At 42.0% G+C, this 17926-nt stretch overlaps 1 long non-coding RNA gene across 1 annotated transcript in view; it reads right to left on the bottom strand.

Annotated features, from left to right (window-relative positions):
- The window catches only part of LOC128782521 (uncharacterized), a 65837-nt gene extending 48732 nt beyond the window's left edge, over positions 1 to 17105 (bottom strand). Inside the window, exon 1 of the long non-coding RNA XR_008428827.1 lies at positions 16724 to 17105. This is a non-coding gene — a long non-coding RNA (uncharacterized LOC128782521). The remainder of the gene's footprint in view (positions 1 to 16723) is intronic.
- Between the last annotated feature and the right edge of the window lie 821 nt (positions 17106 to 17926).

Here is a 17926-nt window from a genome sequence, read left to right as displayed (position 1 = left end):
TGTGCAGGTCACACAGCAACAGTGTAGAAAAAAACCCACAGAATCCAACGTTCTCCACAATTCCATATGGGAGTGATGCACCTCCACCTGTTTTTATAACATCTCTCCGTGGCCTAGGGAGGGAAAGTGCTCTTGTGAAGCCAGTGTTGCAAGGGAAGAGTGTGGTTAAATTTTTACTTCATCTCCATCCTCAAGACAGTCTTATCAAGAAATCCTCATCCTGTAGCCAGCATGGTAAGAAGGACAAATTCCTTGAGCAACCAGTTGGCACAGTTTCCCAGCAGGAAGGAAGAGGAGGAAAAAGGCCGTTTCACCTGCAGAGTCCTACCAGGGATTTTGTAACTTACCTTTGTACAAAGAAACCAAAGATCTCAAAGATGTGAGCTATTTCTTGTATGCATTGCTGCTTTAACTCATCAGATAAACTCCTTTTAGAATCCATTTCAGACAGGTCTAAAAACAATGCAGGGATGTCTTGAGCATCCTTTGTCTGCAGCTCACACCCAGGTGAGCTCCACACCAGCTGGGGGGCCTGGGTAGAGGTGCTGCTGTGGAAGTGGGACTTTGGTGTGGATCAGCCATATCAGCAATCATCAGGTGCTGTAGCAGAGGTGTCCCATAACTTGCAAAAGGAATATGATGTACAAGAATTATTCTCCACTCAAGGAAATATCACATGCTACTATTTATATTATTTTGTATCCTCTAGGGACTTGGGTAATTCTGTATGCTTCCTGTTTCATGAAATCAAATTTTTTAAAACTTTAAAAAGGGGGGAGAGATTAAGAAACTAATGGAAAATCCTAAAATGGCTGTCATTTTTTCTGAAGATATCAGAGTATTTCCATCAAACATTTTTTTGCAAAAATCTCTAATTGCATTACACAATATTTTATTTCCTTGAAATTTTGTTTTTCTGTCAGACTTTGCTGAAAGGGATATTTTTCTTGTCAAATCTTGTGTAATTACAACAGTAAAGGCACATTTTCCACTATGGTGGTGAAATTTCATTTGGAATGAAAGACATTAAAGAAATGTAGGTGTATTAATGTTGTTGAAAATAGCATTATGTAACAGACATTTGATGGACTTGCAGGTCTTTATTGGAGGTCAGATGCAGGTATTACTCATCCCCCAGTGCTCACAGAACTTGATGCCCCTTCTAACACCAATGAAAAGACTCTAGTGGACTGCAAAAGGATCTGTTTTGGGACACTGGTACATCAACTTAATTCCTCCTTTCTTTTGGGAGTATAAAGGAGCAACACTGACTGGCAGAGTGCAGTGAGGAAATTTGCTTAATTGCTAGAGCAATAATGCTTAATACAAATCATGACATACAAATAAAAGAACAGGAGAAAGGAGCCTCTAGCTGCACAAGAGAAAAGCTCGATGAGATTTTAAAATGTTCCCTTGCATGCATATATGCAGTGTTTTGTACAGTAACCATAAAAATGACATGTTTTATACCTTTCAAGCACAAGCAACCTGTTTTGACTTTGTAGCACTTGGTGAGTCATTAGAGAAACTGATCTTACTAAAAGCTTTGCTATTTCCCTTGTTCTAACTGAGATCCCTAAAAATAAAGGCTTGGGTAAGATACAAGCTGCAAAACCAAAATAATGTGCATGTTCATTGTCTCCCCATCTTTGCAATGTGCAGACTTGGGCATCCAGCTTGCCCTTCCTTTGCCATCCAGGACAAGTTCTGGCTCCAGAGCTGCTCATCTGAGGTGGAGCCCCACTGGACACAGATTAGGCTTCCTCCTTTCCTGCAAGTGCATGTAGAGGGGAAATGAGAGTATCTTTTTGCTCATAGACTCAGACACTGGGTGGTCTGGCATAGCTGGTGTCCATGATGACACCTGGCTGAACTCACTCCACCTGCCCATCCACCACGTTTTGGCCATGACATTCCTGGCAACACTAAGCCTCTGGAACTGGAGCTGCAGATCCAGGCACTGCACCTGTCACAGGTCCCTTGGCTCATCCCCTGCCTGGGATCTGCCTGCTGAGCCCTTGTGCCTGGTTTGTGCCATCCTGAGCTCTGGACACCACCACAGCTGATGCAGAACTTCCCTTTGCAGCTGAGCTCAGCAGGGGAACAGCAGAAATTAGAGCAAGAAGACAGAGACACCAGAAAGCCTTTGCCTGTGATCACAGCATTTCTCTCCTTAACAATCAACCACCAGAAGTGAAAGCAATTTACAGGAGGAAAAGCAACAACTAACCTATAAATAAAGTATTGCATTCCTTCTCAATGTATTTCCCCCCCAAGCAATCAATTAATGTTTCTGCAACAAAGAGATTATCAACTCTTGTGAGTGGGAAAGGAGGGGTCTGATGTGAGAGTGAGGGGGCTCTGCTGCAGAAAGAAGCATCTCTCCTGCAAGATGCTGCACATTGCATCCAACAAATGGAAGACATTCCTGCGCTGAGGAATCATCTTATCTCTTTATCCAAGCATCTTTGAGTTTTATTTACTTGTTTTTGAAGGCTGAACAAGCTGCTATGTGTGCAGAGAGGCAGCAGGGTATTCATTTGCTTTGTTGTTCATGCCTTCAATCTTCCTCTGGCTGGTTGTGAACAGTATTTTGCTGCTGAGTACCAGTGGACTCTTTCATGGTGTCTGAAAGCTTGTCAATAAAAGTAACTGCAACAAGAAAAGAACAGCTTTCCTATCATGCAGCACTTTCAAGTTATCTCTTGATAGCAAGCGGTCAGATGTCGCCACTATAAAACCACAGTTTTCTGGGATAATGTATAACCCAAACAATAAATCCAGTATTGTATTCCTAGTCTTTCACATCAGATATACAGGTCCTAGTGTCACTGTTTTTCCCTTCAGTTTAACCAGGGTTGGTCTGTCTGCTTAAGCTGCATGTTCTTCTGACTCCTACTCCTTTCTAAAACTAACCCACTTCATCTGCTGCCTGAATAAAAAGCTTCGCGTTAGTCACGACATCTTCCTGCACTGTTTTATTCACAAAGTTTGACAGAAAAATACATGTTATGAAACCAAATTTTAATGCTTGATGGAAATAGGTCCGAACCTGCCTGGGCAGCTGTCCTGTGAAAACTGAAGGCAGAATTAAGAGCAGCATTTTCACCTGCTTGATGTGTTGGCAGGCTTGGGTCACCCACTGATCAGACCAAAGACCATCATGCTGGGTGGACTGGAGGCCCTTCAAAACCAATACCTGACATTTGACAGTGGTCAATAGTAGGTGTCTCAGGGCAGAGGAGGACAAATAAGTTGTGGTGGGACTCATACTCATTCCTCAACCTGCTGCCTCGAGCCAGATGTTGTGCTCACAGTTTTAGTAGCTCAGGAAGTGTTTTTCATGTTGTGTTTTGGTCATTTTATGAAGCAATTCAGACTTTCCACTCCATAGCATCCTATGAGTAAAACATATACAATGATCTGATTTATGCATTTTATCCACTTTCTTAATTTTCTTCAGATATTTAGTCAGATAACACTAGAAGTGCTTGCCCAGAGAGGCTGTAGGATTTGCATCCTACATTCAAAACCAAGGAAGACAAATCCTGAGCTAAGCTGGCAGCGCTTCGTTTCAACCAGATTATGTCCAGGGATTCCTTTCAACCTAAATCATCCTGTCTTTGTAACTTGTCAGGGTGTTCACCCCCGCTTTTTAGCAAATAATAGTGAAACACCTCGTTCTTCACATAATTCACACCATCAACCACATCATTGATGATCCCATGAAGGACCAAAAACCAAGAGCCCCTCTCTGTCCTTGCCAGGTCTCTTTTCCAGATACCAGGGTGATTATTCTGTTTTGCCTCTCCCCTTAGAAAAGGGTAAGATGCCCTGTACCTTCATTCATCCTTGTCCTATTATTTATTCAACTTCACCCCTTCTAAGGGAGGGGGGAAGGACCACAACTCCTTGCAGAGTTTAAGAGGCGAGCAAATCCGGCACTTTCTACTGTGGGAAAATTGTATATCCAGACTATTAGATAAACTTCTCTTAATAACCCCAGTCTGGTCAGCTTTGCAGAGCCATGAAACAGCATTTTCCCCATGGTACTTTCAGACTCCTGCTTCTCTCTCTTAAAGTAATTCTTGATCGTAGTCCCATCTTACAGCATCCTCACTCCTCTCCTTTCTCCTCTTCATTCTTGCACTTCCCCCACAGTCAGGGCAACATTGGTGTTTGTGGGGTTCTAGGGAAGCCAGGCAGTCTCAGCAGGAGCTTCCATCACACCAGGAAGCTCTGGCTTGAAGGGAAAGGCTGTGGCTCCTTGGCATCCTCAGTCACTGTGTCTTCTGTCCACCACAGCCACTTCTGCTGTCCTGTCCCACCACTCTCCCCCTCTCCTGCAGCACCTTGGGACACCTTGAGTGTCCTGCCACACTTCAGAGCCTTCCTTATCTCCACAAACAAAAGGTCACAGATAGCTTTCTTCCACATTAACACCTTAAAATGGCTCCACAAAGGAGCAGTGAACATCTGGGCCAGTGCAGGGGATGGAGGGAATAGAGTGGGGCTGAAGGAGAGGGGCAGATGATGGCACTGCACTGCAGAGGCAGCTGCTCCATCAGCTGAGGCTGCTGTGGGACTGCAGTTGTGCTCACACTTCTCTGCAGCTGTGCTCACACTTCTGGAAGCTCAGAGCCTAAGGAAGGAAGCTGCTAATGAGCAGCAGATCTTTCCTTCTTCCCTTTCTCACATGCCAAAGTACAATTCTTTTAATGGCAAAAGATAATAACTCTAAGATGTTATGATTACACTACCCCTTTTTTTTTTCCCAGCAAATCTTTGCTGGCTTTACATAAAGTCTGTCCTCACAAGTCTGTGTGAGGTACCTAACACTGAAAGCAGAAGGCTGTCTTACAGAGAAATAAGGTGAAGTTCAGGGATGTAAAACTGTGTGATTGAGTTCATGCAGTCTATTAGGAGCAGTCAAGAAACAGGACTTAAAGGTCTGTCTCAGACTTCATTAATGTCTTTAACCAGTAGAAAAGTTCTTGTACAGAAGGAAGCATTTCTCCATGTAATACTGCTGGGGAAGAGATTGAGGAAAAGCCTGATGTATGTCTGAAGGAGACACCAAATTTCTTTTCATGCTTTTCAGGTATCTTATCAATACCCTTATCTTTCAGTATCCAGAGCCTTACTTTAACTTTCTCATCCCTAAGTAAGATGACTCAAGTTAGATGCCCTCACACAGACTGGAAAAACAATTTTCTGTCTGGGTCAGACTATTCCTCTTTTACATATCCTCGTGTACATTCCTTTTACATATCTTCTGAAATCCCTCCAGACTTTTCTTCCGATTTTTCTTCAGAAATCTGAAAAAGATAAGCCCTGCTCTTCTAATATATAGTGATGGGACATCCTCCTCCCAGCCAAGGTTCTCTGCTCTCCAGCTATGGCTCCTGCTAGCAATCTTCATGGGCTTAAGTGAGGAAAGTCTTTCAAAATTTTTTACATCTATCCCTGTTTAGGAAAGCACTGGAGTCAGGAACATTTGAACACACTTGCAATCCCTCCATACTGTCAGTGAACTGTTGTAGAAAATGAGTGTCATACCCACAAGGGCAACAAAGCAGAGGAAGAGTAACATAACTGGTGGGACTTTCATGTTTGTCTAAGGTTTTAAATAGTCAATATTTTTATATCATATGACTTCAAAAAATGGTATTTGTTCATGTAATTAGAGACTGTACTGTCCCAAAACAGCCAAATTGAGACTCTGTGTGCAACATGAAAGTAGTTGTTTCCTGGTATCTGCTTATAATATATTCTTAATGTATTCTTTTATTCTTTTATAGGTTTATTTTCTCTATTTTATTCAATATTCCAACATATTTTAAAAGGTAAAAAAAAAAAAATGAAGACAGAAAAAGATGAAGCTAAATTTCTAACAACTATGGCAAGGACAATTCTATGTATCTCTAAGGTTTTTCTGCATACTCTGGGAGTTACAATCACAACAAGACAAAACATTTCTACCTTTGCAGAACCTGATCACAGTCTGAACTGCTATGCCATCAGGAACTTAGACTGTTCCACCAAATGCTTTCCACCAGTCAATCTCCAAGTGAATTAAGAAGGAAGGCAAGTATTACTGAACCATTTCACAGTCACACAAAGACAGTAGTTCCCAAAAAAACTGAAAGGAGATACCTCGAGGAGAGAGGTCAGGAGTAGTTAAGTCATGGAACAGCACAAGGCTCACTTAAATCCCAAGCGATGGTGATGGCTCCCATTACTCCTCCAAAACCAGTAGACAATGAAAAATCAGATTTCAGTTTCACTTTGATTTCAGGCTGTCCTCCACGTGACTGCATATTGTACCTCCTGTAAGAAAAAGCAAGAGCTTCCCTCAGGCTATCCCAGGAAGGCCTTGTCCCTGAAGCTGTTGCAGGGCAGACAGCTGTAGAAATCATTTTTCTATGACAAGAACACGATGTGCAGAGCAGCACGTTTGGCTCCAGAACCCAGTGAAAAGGCAGGATGCGGGAATTGCCTCCCACTCTGGCAATGAACCCAGAACCACATCCTCTCTCTCGGGAGTGACCCACTGTTTTTTTCTCTGCTGCCTACTACAGACCATGATGGTTGACATCCCACTGGAGCCTGAATGGGGTTGTTTATCCTGTCAAGAATACCATGCCTAGGCAAAATGGGACTTTATAGCAGCCCGCAAATAGTCAAATCCCAGCCTCAGTAACCTGAGTGCAGAGATGCACTCCTGCTCTTCCCATCCTGCTGCGGTGTTCTGTTTCTGGTAGCTCAACCATGTACTCTCCAAAACAAAGAAATACTACTGCAACCACTTCCCTGACACTCTTAACAATGCTCTTTTTATATCCCCCATATTAAATCTGATGAGATGGTTTTGCTTAAACCTGTACACTCACATACATATTTTCATGCTGAGACAATGTTTAATAAGCTCAGTCCTGCCTGGCTGAACAATTTCTATCCAGCAGGCATTGCTCAGGTAGGTTCACAAACCTTGAAAGGAGTTACCTGGATACCTTTCATTATTATGGCAGCATCCCTAGTAAATAGGGAATCATGGCTGGAGTTCTAACAGATCATTTCCATCTTCCCATATCAGCAATCCCACTAAAGCCCAGGGTAAATCTGCCCTAAGGTGAGGACCTGGTGAGCATCCAATACCACCAGCATTCAGTTAGCAGCTTGAGCAAGCTCTGGAGGGGCTCAATTTCTAGAGTGAGCACTGCTCCCCCTAAAACTGGACAAAACTCTATGAAGAACAAGCCTTTTTATGGCTGTGATGGAGTTGTGCTCTCAGCTATTCTAGCAAAAGGATGAAGATCAGAACAGTCATAGTTGACAGTATAAATTAATCCCTCTTAATATTTGCCTTGCATTTTAAACTCAAATGCCACTAACATACATATGTTTGAAAACAATCAACTGGTGTCTATTTCAATTGTGGTTGTGCTCTAGAATCAATTTTCCCTATTTGGACTCTCTTCCATGCCTTCATGAGTTTAATCACCTTATTAAAAAATGTGCAAGAAGTATAAATAAGAGAAAAAGCAAACCTTTCAGCCATGAGGCTGAGTGGAGACATGTATATCAGTGAACACATTTCCTGAGTAATAGCACACTATACAGTTTGTAAAATGCAATTATGTTGTAGCAACTCTTATCAGGAAACATATTTACACTGATTTCTTGTGGCAATAGATCAAAGAACTTATTTTACTGACCTATATCTGTATTTAGTTGTACAGCAGTTTCTTACATAAATAAGCAAATTGTCTTCCTTTTTCTGAATAATTTCCTACTAATGGAGAGCAGTTTTCCTGACAGAGATGCTTTGCAAAGATTAATTTTTGAAGGCTAAAATTGGTGTCTGAATTTAAAATAACTCATGGTTGGAAAACTGCAGATGTGTGGAACACTGGCTGTCTGTAGAGGAAAAAAGAAGCAGTACACACAATGAGGCCACCACCCTGAGAAGACACTAGCAGGTGGCCTTGCCACAGAAATAGAGATATTTTTTCTCCTTTGTCTCTATCCACCCACAAAACCACCTAGAAAAGTATAACTAATATTCATCCAAAAGAGAAGGGCCAAGGAGCATGTAAGGCTGACAAATCCTGGCTCCTATTCCTTTAGTAACCAGGGGTGTGTGGAATTTACTTCCCAACCATTCAGCCAGACTTCCATTGAGACAGGGCCTCCAGTACAGCTGAGCAGCAGCTGATGGTGACTCCTTTGTAAGGGATTTTAAATGTTTTGTTTCCGTTCTACTTTTAAAAACCATTACTAGCTGTGTAAGGGCTCCACACATGGGACAGGTCACCTTTGGGCTGCTGGCCTCCATGCAGCCCTGCTTATTTAGGGGCCCTGACTTGTTCGGCTGCTTCAGCACACACAGGAATATCTGCAAGGGCATTTGCAGCCCTTAGCAGCATGTTCCAGGCAGCATCAGCTCTGGTGTTCTGTCGCACTACGAAACAACAGTGTTCTATGATTAGTTGTGCCAAGACCAGCTGGGATGCAAAGGGGAGTCAAAGGACTGAAGTTTTTTTGAGGACTGAGTGAAAGGATCCACAGAGCAGCCCAAGGAACCAGTCCTTTGACCTCCTATTCTCTAGAGCTGCTATGGAAATTTCTAAAAAATACCTTTTTTTTTTTTTTTTTTTTTACAAAATGTGGACTTGCTAAAAATAGAGAATCTTATGGAAATACAGATGTTAAAACAAATTTTTTGGTATAAAAACCAGCTTGTGTCACTCTAGGAGACAATATGTGTCAAGGCTGCTGGAGCTGATGTGGGGATTTCAATTTCAGGATTAGGTGTTCTCACCAGTGTCATTTGATAGAAAGGAAAAAGCATCTCCTCCAAGCCCACCCACTGCAGAAGTTTCCATTTTTTATAAATAAAAAATCCTTGGCTCAGGAGCAAGCATCTGAGTGTCCCTCATCCTAGAGCAGTGTTCAAACCCACACAGACAACATCTCTTGGAGAAGCACAAGCAACTTATATGGCCAGACCCATTTAAGGAGACCCATCACAGAGCAGCTGATGGAGTGGTGTCAAGGGAATCCCTCCTGGTGTGAGAAACCCAGATCAAGCCAATGAAGGGTTTAAATCTGTTTCTCCAATAACCCCAATGTGAAAAACAAGCACCAGGCCACCACCTAGTCCAGAATAAACTTGCTCTTTTCCCTATTTGGAGAATACTTTTAGAGTTCTGCTTCATGCCAGAGAAGCATGGAAACATTACACAGCCAACTCTGCGGCCTAAATTTGTTCTTGAAAATGCAACTAGTTACAATCAGATTTCCTTAGACAAATTTGAAACCAGGTTGGCAAAATGATAAATCTTGTATTATCTTGCAATAATTACAGTTAATTCATTAAACCTAACCCAAAATGCAGGTCATTTATTTGTGATAACTCCTCTTTTGGGCAAGGAGTTTTCTGTCTGGCACAGTTTTCATTTAGGTGGAAAAATAAGTTGCTTAATTTGTTAAGCAACATGTTAATAACATGTTAATAACATGGAGAAAGAGAGTAATCAGTGCAAGTCCACGTTGGGAAGGAACCTTGTGGAATTGAAAGAGTCTTACATGCCAGCAAAACCAAAAGATCACCTGCAAGCTTCACAAACCCCTAAACTCAACTAGTCTGTGATTATTATGGGGAAAGACACGATACATTTATTATTGAATTGCTTGTGGAGGCTGATCCGTGTCAGCAGACACTGCCATGTGGCTGGCTGCCCTGTCATTTCCTACAGAGATGCTCACAAGTCTCTGAATGACACTGAGGGAATTGTTCAGGAGAGCATCACACATGTCCCATTAATTCCAAGAGAAGACGTGTCACTGCACTGCACTTTTTTAGAAATTTTCCATCGTTACTTACATTGTCTAAGTATTTTGCATTTTCAATGAGTGATGAACGCAGAAGTAGAACAAAAACTGATTATGTTTAATATCTGAGCTTGCAGAATATTTTAAGTCAGTTTTACTTGGAAGAAGGAAAGAAGCTGCCAATGGTTTGGATGAAGAGTAGGTTATATCTGTACCTACCTATATCAAGCAAAATTCCCTTCTAGCATTGCTCTGGGAGGAAGGTTGGTTTAAGAGACTGGTTTATTGACTGACTGTTTCCTCTAGCCCAGGATATTTCAATATTTGCATGATGGACTCAGAAACTTATACCCTGAAGGGACAGGAGTAATTTCCTAGTTCAGGGGTTCTGCAGCCACAGAGAAGCACTGAAGAACAGTTGACACAGGAATCAAATCATTGGACTCAATTTCTCTGAGAATAAGGGAAGGCAAATATGCTGGAAAATATGGGCCAGTGGATTTAAATAAATGGAAAACAATGAATATACTTTAGACTTGGTTTGAAAACACTTGCCAAGTTGTTTTGGTTTAAAAACAGAAAGCAGCCACTTCAGCTCATTATCATGTCTGGCCATGCTCCCTTCATGCAACACCTCACACTAGTCTTTACTATTGTTATTATTAACTTGACTAAAGATATTTTTGGGGAAAAAATCCCAACTACCAGAACATTTTAAAAAGTATTAGTTACTGCTTTTGATTTTAAAAAGTGATGTTTAAAGGAACTGTTAATCCATACGTGCTTTGAAAGGTGTTAATAAGAGTTAACCAATGTATTTTGAAAGTACCACCATTTATTTTCTCAGTTCACATATGCCCTGTGGGAATTAATGAAAAAGAAAGGTAGAATCCCAAGATATTGAAATATAAGCCAATGGATGCTGATGGATCTAGTGGTCCCTAAGAGGCCTCTGGCTGTGCATGGCTTAAACTTCCTGTTACATTGAGATTGTGGTGAAAAACAGGGTCTGTGATGTGCTGAGCTAAATAATGTCAGGGAAACTGCAGCTTTTTGGAGACCAGCACCCAGCATTTGTAGTAACCAGGTTGTTCATTTAATATGTACTGGCTTACTAAGTAAAGTAAATTAAAGGCTGAGGTGGCAACAACGATAAGCAGCAAATTTGTTTGTTCAGTAGGGAGCTGAAACGTGTCGGCTCATGCTTTGATCAAGTTAAATTGAGAGGTTTCAAAGTACACACAGGAAATGCTCCGACAGATTAACTTTGTCCCTGAAGGTTCGTCCCAGTCACTTTTCAGCCTTCTGCACTCTGTTATCTGTTTCAGTAATTCTGTAACTTTAACCTCAGAGAATCCACAGAGAAAAGTGACAGTGTTAAAGGTCAAGGGTTGACTTCTAGGGTGATGGGCGTAATGTCTTGGTCTTAAGAGACAGGCTATTGGGCAGTTTTTGGTTTTAAAAAAAAGGAAGGGAAGAAAAAGGAGAGGAAATGGAAAATTAAGTGGTTTTTAAAATAATTTGCTTTAAATGCAGTTAAGGTGGTAAATCATTACTACAAATCAGTATCCCCACATGCTGTGGAGATCAGTACATTGAAGCCTGGCTGCTGAAAGACCAGAGCCTCAAACTCAATTGACTTTAATTCAAAGAAGGAAACAGCTTTCCCTGAAATGCTCCCCATGGACAGGTGTCTATAAATAAACACTTTTCCTAAAAGTGGGTTTTCCTCTGGCTGAAATGGTGCCTGTTCACACTGCAGCCAACCTCTCTATGAGCAGGTTATTTTCACAAAGCTTGTAGGAACTTGATTTTCTTTGAGAGATCAATGGGTTGAAATTTGTCAATAGGTTCAAAAGATTTCGGGGGTGTGGAAGTGACGAAGATACAAGCACACGCAGTAGGATTGCATAAGCCTCATTTCTGCAGGAATCAGGAAAAAAAATGTTGCAGCAATATTAAAAAAAAAAAAAAACCTGAGCAGGCATAATTCCTAAAAAAATGCCAGTAGCTAGCCATGACTTCATTTTTGTTGAGGGAAAAAGGAAAGGGGTGACCTGTCATTTTCCTCAGTATTTAAGTATTTTAGCCTGTGACATCTGTTTTTGAGAAGTGAGGACATTTCACAGATAAAAACCACTTCTGTCTGAAATAAGGAATGTGGAATCTTCTTATCCTAGCAGGGAACAATAAAACCTCCTGAAACTGGTAGATGAGATAGCATTTTTTCTGGTTTTTTTTGGATGAAGCATTTTTTCTGTTGCTAATAATGCTGTTCAGCAACAGACCTGTTCACGGAACTCAGTGCTACTCGTGCTGTCTCTCATCCTTGTACACAGTGTTTAAAGCTGGCAAGTTATTTCACTGTTAGGGGTATCAATGCAAACACAACTATACAGACCAGAGAGGTACCTACACCTGCATGATGAAATAGTCTCCATGGCCATAACACTTGTGAGTGTCCAAGCCTGACCCTAAAAGGACCTAACTGGCAAAATCCCACTCTAGTTAATAAATCTGAATTAGCTATTGGCACAGTTAGTACACAGCATCTCAAGGACTGATAATGAAGAAGAAGAAGAAAAAGATAATGTTTATAAAACTGCTTGCAAAAAAAAAATTGACTGAGATGGGTTTCAAATATATTTACAAGTATTATTACTCTAAGACTATTAAAGGCAGAAATTTTGCAGTATTGAAGAACATAATCGTTTTTTATTTTATTGATGACCTATGGCAGTATAGAATCTGAGAGTTATTTTCTCATCAATACGGAACCAGCAAGAAAATCCTGCTGCTTGGCAGAGCACAATCCTTAACCCAGGGAAGTGACCTATTGACTGAAAAACAACAGCAAATCTAAGTGGTCTGCTAACCCAGTTAATTTGTTCTAATTCCCTGTTGTTGGACTTAAATGTTAGAAACTTCAAGTATAATCTCAAAATCCAAACTTCAAGCATAATCTCAAAATCCCAAAAATATCTGCTTCTCCCCATTTTCAGTTCATCTTTGTGTTTAAACAGCATTGTCTTCCTATGCATCTTCTAGACTTTAAATCCTGTCACTTGTAAGGTATTTCCCTTTAAAGAACACATGAACAAACAAGAAATTTCTCTTCTCTGTGACAACTTAGGACACTGACCATGGGTGCTGCTGATTGCTGTGCCCAGGGTGATGTGCTGTGGCATGAAAAGCTTGGTTAAAATTCAGAAGAGTTGCTGCACATTTCCCCTCCTCTTAAGTATCTTTATTTGCACTCCTCTCTGCACAGCCTCCTGGACAATCCATTCATGCTTACGATTTTCCTGACCCCTTCATTATCCTACATTAACTTCTTGTTAAAGACTTTCCTGCTGGGAAACCTAGAAACTTTCTTCCTTCCCCCGGTGAGATCTTAACTTAGAAAGAACAGTTATAGCAATAATCCAATTTAGGGAAGAAAAAAATAAGACAGCTGCTGAGCCATGCTATTCAGCACTGAAATTTTTTTTCTTTTCAACCTTCTTAAGTTTTTCACTTTTTTTAGGAATGGAAGCTGTGTGGAGCAGAAATTTTGTTCTCATTTTTGTTGAAAATACATAATACTAGTTATTCATGCAAAAGCAGTTCTAAATTTAAGCAAAAATAAACCATAACCTGAAATCCTTTTTTTTTTTTTTTAGAGCTAGCAATAACTCCAGACAATTCAGTGCAATTTTGACTGAAGTGCACGAGCGTAGCTTTTTGCTTGAGATGGATCAAAAATACTCCCCAAATAAACCTTCCTGCAGTATTTCCAGCACAGCCTTCAAAAGAGCCAGAGACAAAAAAGAATCTTCAAGTCTGCTGCACTGAGGCAGGAGGTCAAAGTGCTCACACAAATTGGTAAAGAAGTAATGTTTTATCAGTGACACTGCAATTACAGACGTTTGATTTCTGTTCGTAGGACAAGGTCCTCTCATTGATGGAGAACCCACCAGGCATGGAAAGAAAGGGATCTTTGTGTGAGGAGCAGCAGCACATGACAGGCATCCTTGTGACCGGCTGGCTGACGCAGCCCAGGCTGCCCAGGCTCAGGCTCTCCCTGCTCTTGCTGCGTTCCACCCCCATGACTGGAGTCTGCTCAGCACTCCACAAAAACAAACCCAAAAAAAAACCCCACCCCAAACCAAAAACCAAACCCACGGCAACAGCCTTTGAAAGAGGTGGCTGTGCTCACGGTTAAATAAATAGATCAGGAAAGAACAAACTGCAGCCCCCTGGGCAATGCCTGGCCTGGCTGTTCCCTGAACAAGCTTCTTTCTAGATTGCAGCAGGTATCTTTCCCAGAGCTGAAGGGTTCTCCAAGGGAGTGATTTCCCTTTTTTTTTTTCCCTCAGGCATTTCAATGGGAAAGTTAAAAATAAATGAAAGGAATCAATGCCTTTTGGCTGCCGCTGTTTCAGCTGATGCCTCCTCTAGAAAAACACAAGCTTGATATGGTGCCTGAGAGCTCTTCACAAGAGAAAATGGGCTTCTCCACACAAGATTTTACAACTGCAGCCTTCCATCCTTATGACTTTGAGTAATGTTTTCTTCTGAATGTTTATGCTTTCCAGCTATGAGTGAATATATGAAATAGCTCTTCTGTGCAGTGGGAAGCAACCTAACGAGCCTGAGCTACACGAGGGCACTGGAGGAGTTTACAAATGTGTGGAGAGCATGTGCTCAGCAACCCAGGAGATACCACTCAAGGGAGTCCTCTGACAGAGCTGGGGACAGCACTGTGCCTGGAGTGGAACAGACAACCAACCTAAGCAAAAAAAGGGGCAACTTAATCTCCAGTTGAATGTACGTACCCAGATCTCTGGTCTACATTGTGGTCTTTCTAGGTCTGAGGGAAAATCTATAGGCAAAAGAAGGCAAGCTGGACTGATCTGGGGTTTACAGGGCCAGTGTCTTACCTTAATTAGGCAGCACAGCAAGTGAATGAGTGGAGGAATAAATAACATGTTCAACCAATACAGAGCTGGGGAAGAAAATGTCTCCCTGGGGATAAAATTTTATGAAATTCTTGCTTTTATCTGTTGAGAGAGGCACTTATTGGTCGGGGGCAAAACAACATTGGTGGAGACTGAAGGGGCTGATGATGAGTTTTTGGGAACAGAGTTCAACCCCAACACTCTCCCCAAACAAATTCCATTCAATTCTTGTAGGAAGTGAAACTTTAGTTCTACCTCCAAAGCAGAAGCTAAAAGGGGCTGGAAAGGTGAATTGCTCCATTAGGTGCAGAGACTGAAGGAAAAGCTACATGTGCATGAACTGAACTGCCTCTAGGGAATGTCAGGGTGAATGTCACATTTAACAGTGATCCTGAAAACAAATAATTATCTGAAGAAAGCAAATGGCAGCACAATGTTTGAAAGTCCTGTCATACTGAATATTTTCCTGTGATTTTGCAAGAATGGAATGGCACAAGCACCATTAAGAAAAAGCCGCCTACCATCAGAGATCACATAAAGATGAATTCAATACTGCCCTTAGGCATTCCACAGGAAGCCAGAACACGTTTTGGATGGCAAAATGGGATAAGAGGATTTACAAACTGGACATTTTAGTAGAAACAGAATCAGAAGAAGATTACAGACAGTCTGCTGCTCCACTGGTCAAGGTAAGGGTACAAAGTTCAGCATTCCACAAAATCTATCTCACTGGCCAAAATCTAGTCTGAGAGCACTCAAGAGCAGTCTGTGAGTGGACTGTGCAGGGATAGCACTCCACAGAGGATGCTGCCCTTAACAGCCTGCCTGCCAAACAGAAGCAGATGATGGGAGCAGGGCAGGGAACACAGCTCAGCATGCAAGAGATTGAGCATGTGGCAGCACAGTACAGGGACTGGATAGGTGACACCTGTGCCCTGTGGCCTCCAAGCCTAGTGCACCAGTGACACAGTGACACAGTGCCAGCACAGCACGCCTACACACAGACACCAAAGCAGTGCAGCCTTCTTAGCGTGAGGGAATCACAGAATTGATTCAGAAGAGGGGCCATTTGGCTACTGCTCTGTCCAGGAAGACCAGGGCCAGTGGGGTCCACTGGAGGAGGCATTTGATGCTGGTGAGGGGAGGCACCAGGACTAACACCAAAGGGGTTGTAGTCACCACAAACGCCCTCCAGACTGGATGTCCCTCAAAGGGTTTTAACTTCCCTTTGAGTTCATGCCTGTTTTTTGGAGAGGAAAGGAAGTTGTGCCCAGTGTTACCCTGGCCATGCTGGTCACACATGGGTGCTGGGACACCCTGCTTGGCCATCCTCAGGTGGCCACTGTCTCCTGCTTCAGCACTGCCTGCCCAGCTTTCCATTCGTAGGGCTTGGCTAGGCAGTGCCCAGGGCATGGGGCCAGCCTGTCTTTTCTGATCAATACCCAGCTGTGGGGTGTTCCTCCACCTCCCTCCAAAACCCCACAGTGGTCTAGCAGCCAGGGAAAGCAGCATGTGACTGGCTAGCCCCAGGCTCCCTGGCCCTTCAAGAGGAAGGCGGCAGGCTCTCTTACACCATCCTTCAATAATTTACTAGACAGGCACTAACAGCTTCCCCCTCTGTTGCAACAAGCAAGTCAAAAACAGTAGAGCAGAAGCATCCATCTCTGACATTCCTGCAGGTTTTCTGTAATGGATCACTTTTGATTAATTAGTGAAACAAGTTTGAAACAGCCTGCAGGATACTTGGTGTGTGCTTGTGTCTCAAACTGGAACAGGAAACCAAATCTCTCTCTATAAAACATGAACATAAAAACTCTGCCCTTATTGTTTCCACTTTCACAGGGGTCCTCTTTTCTTTGCTATCCATGTAGAAAAGAAAAAAAATGTCTGAAGAATCTTTTCTATTGTACTAGAACTAAAAACGAAAAAAAAATTGCTTTGCTCACCTTTCCATCTCTCACCTGGGAGCACACAGCCATTGCTTGACAAAATGTAGCACAAACACACAGCATGGCATTTCTCCTGCAGGTTTGCTGTCTAAAGTTTCCTCAGTTAAAAACTGAGCCAAGGACTGGCTTCCTGCTGGTTACCAGTTCAACACTTGAAGCACGGCTCATCTTTGACAAAGTCCCAAGATGCTGAATGTGGTACCAATCTCAGCCTGCATGGGCAACACCAGCTCTGGAGTCACTTGAACAGCACCACATACTGTGAAATGTCTCAAGATACTCACTCAGAGAAGTTTTGTTAATTTTATTATATGTTGCCCAAACTACCTTTAAAAAAAAAAAAAAAAGTATAAGGACAGTAACTTTCTCCTTTTTTTTCCTGAGGAATTAGTCTGAGGCTTTGCACGCTTTCCCACGCTCGCAGATTGTGGGTTATAAATGCGTGGGAGTAATGCAGTTTCGATCAGTCAGGTAGGCTGGGTTTCTGTTAGCTGCCTGCATACCTTTGAGCCCTATCAGCACACGGTGATCAGTGGAATTCCTAGCATTTTTGTCATAGCATCAGAGGCAGTACTTTACAGAGTAAATACCAGTGACCTGCTGTTCTGTCAGGGCTCTGTACTTACCTTTTATTTTCAAGTCAAAGGTTAGGCCTATTTATGTAAATCCTCAGCCACGGGCCAAGTAATCTGACCTCCTGGTTTTCATTCTCCTAATTGTTTCAGGTATTTTTCTTGAAAAGTTTGGTCAGTTAAAGCTGGGGATCTTTTTTTAAGGCGCCTTTGAAGGGCTCTAGGGGCTTTCATAGCCCACCCAGTTTGCAAAGTGGAAACATCAGTGACCTGATGCCCTGGGCACTTATTTAAAATTCATTACCAGGAAATAAGGTTTTGATATATAGCCCCTCTATGGTGAAGAATATCTTAGGGAACATATGCATGCCTTTTTTTACTTTGGATATGTGATCTCTGAAGCCACATAGAGAGGCAATAATAAATTATATTCCTGTTTGCCCTTCATTTCTAATAAGAACATTTTCAGCTGTAGATAGTTTTGACTTCCCACAAGCTGGCCACTGCTTACAATTCCTTTGTTACTTCACGCTTGGCTGTGCCATTTTATTCATAAAAGGGTGTCCGAAGCAGTATAACAAGAAAAAGAAATTTGCTGGTTTTTTTCAAGCCTTTTCTCTGAGATTCA

This window comes from Vidua chalybeata, chromosome 2, assembly GCF_026979565.1.
Source record: "Vidua chalybeata isolate OUT-0048 chromosome 2, bVidCha1 merged haplotype, whole genome shotgun sequence".
Classification (NCBI taxonomy): Eukaryota; Metazoa; Chordata; class Aves; order Passeriformes; family Viduidae; genus Vidua; species Vidua chalybeata.
The sequence above is the reverse complement of the archived record's forward strand: the minus strand, read 5'-3'. Positions and strand labels throughout refer to the sequence as shown.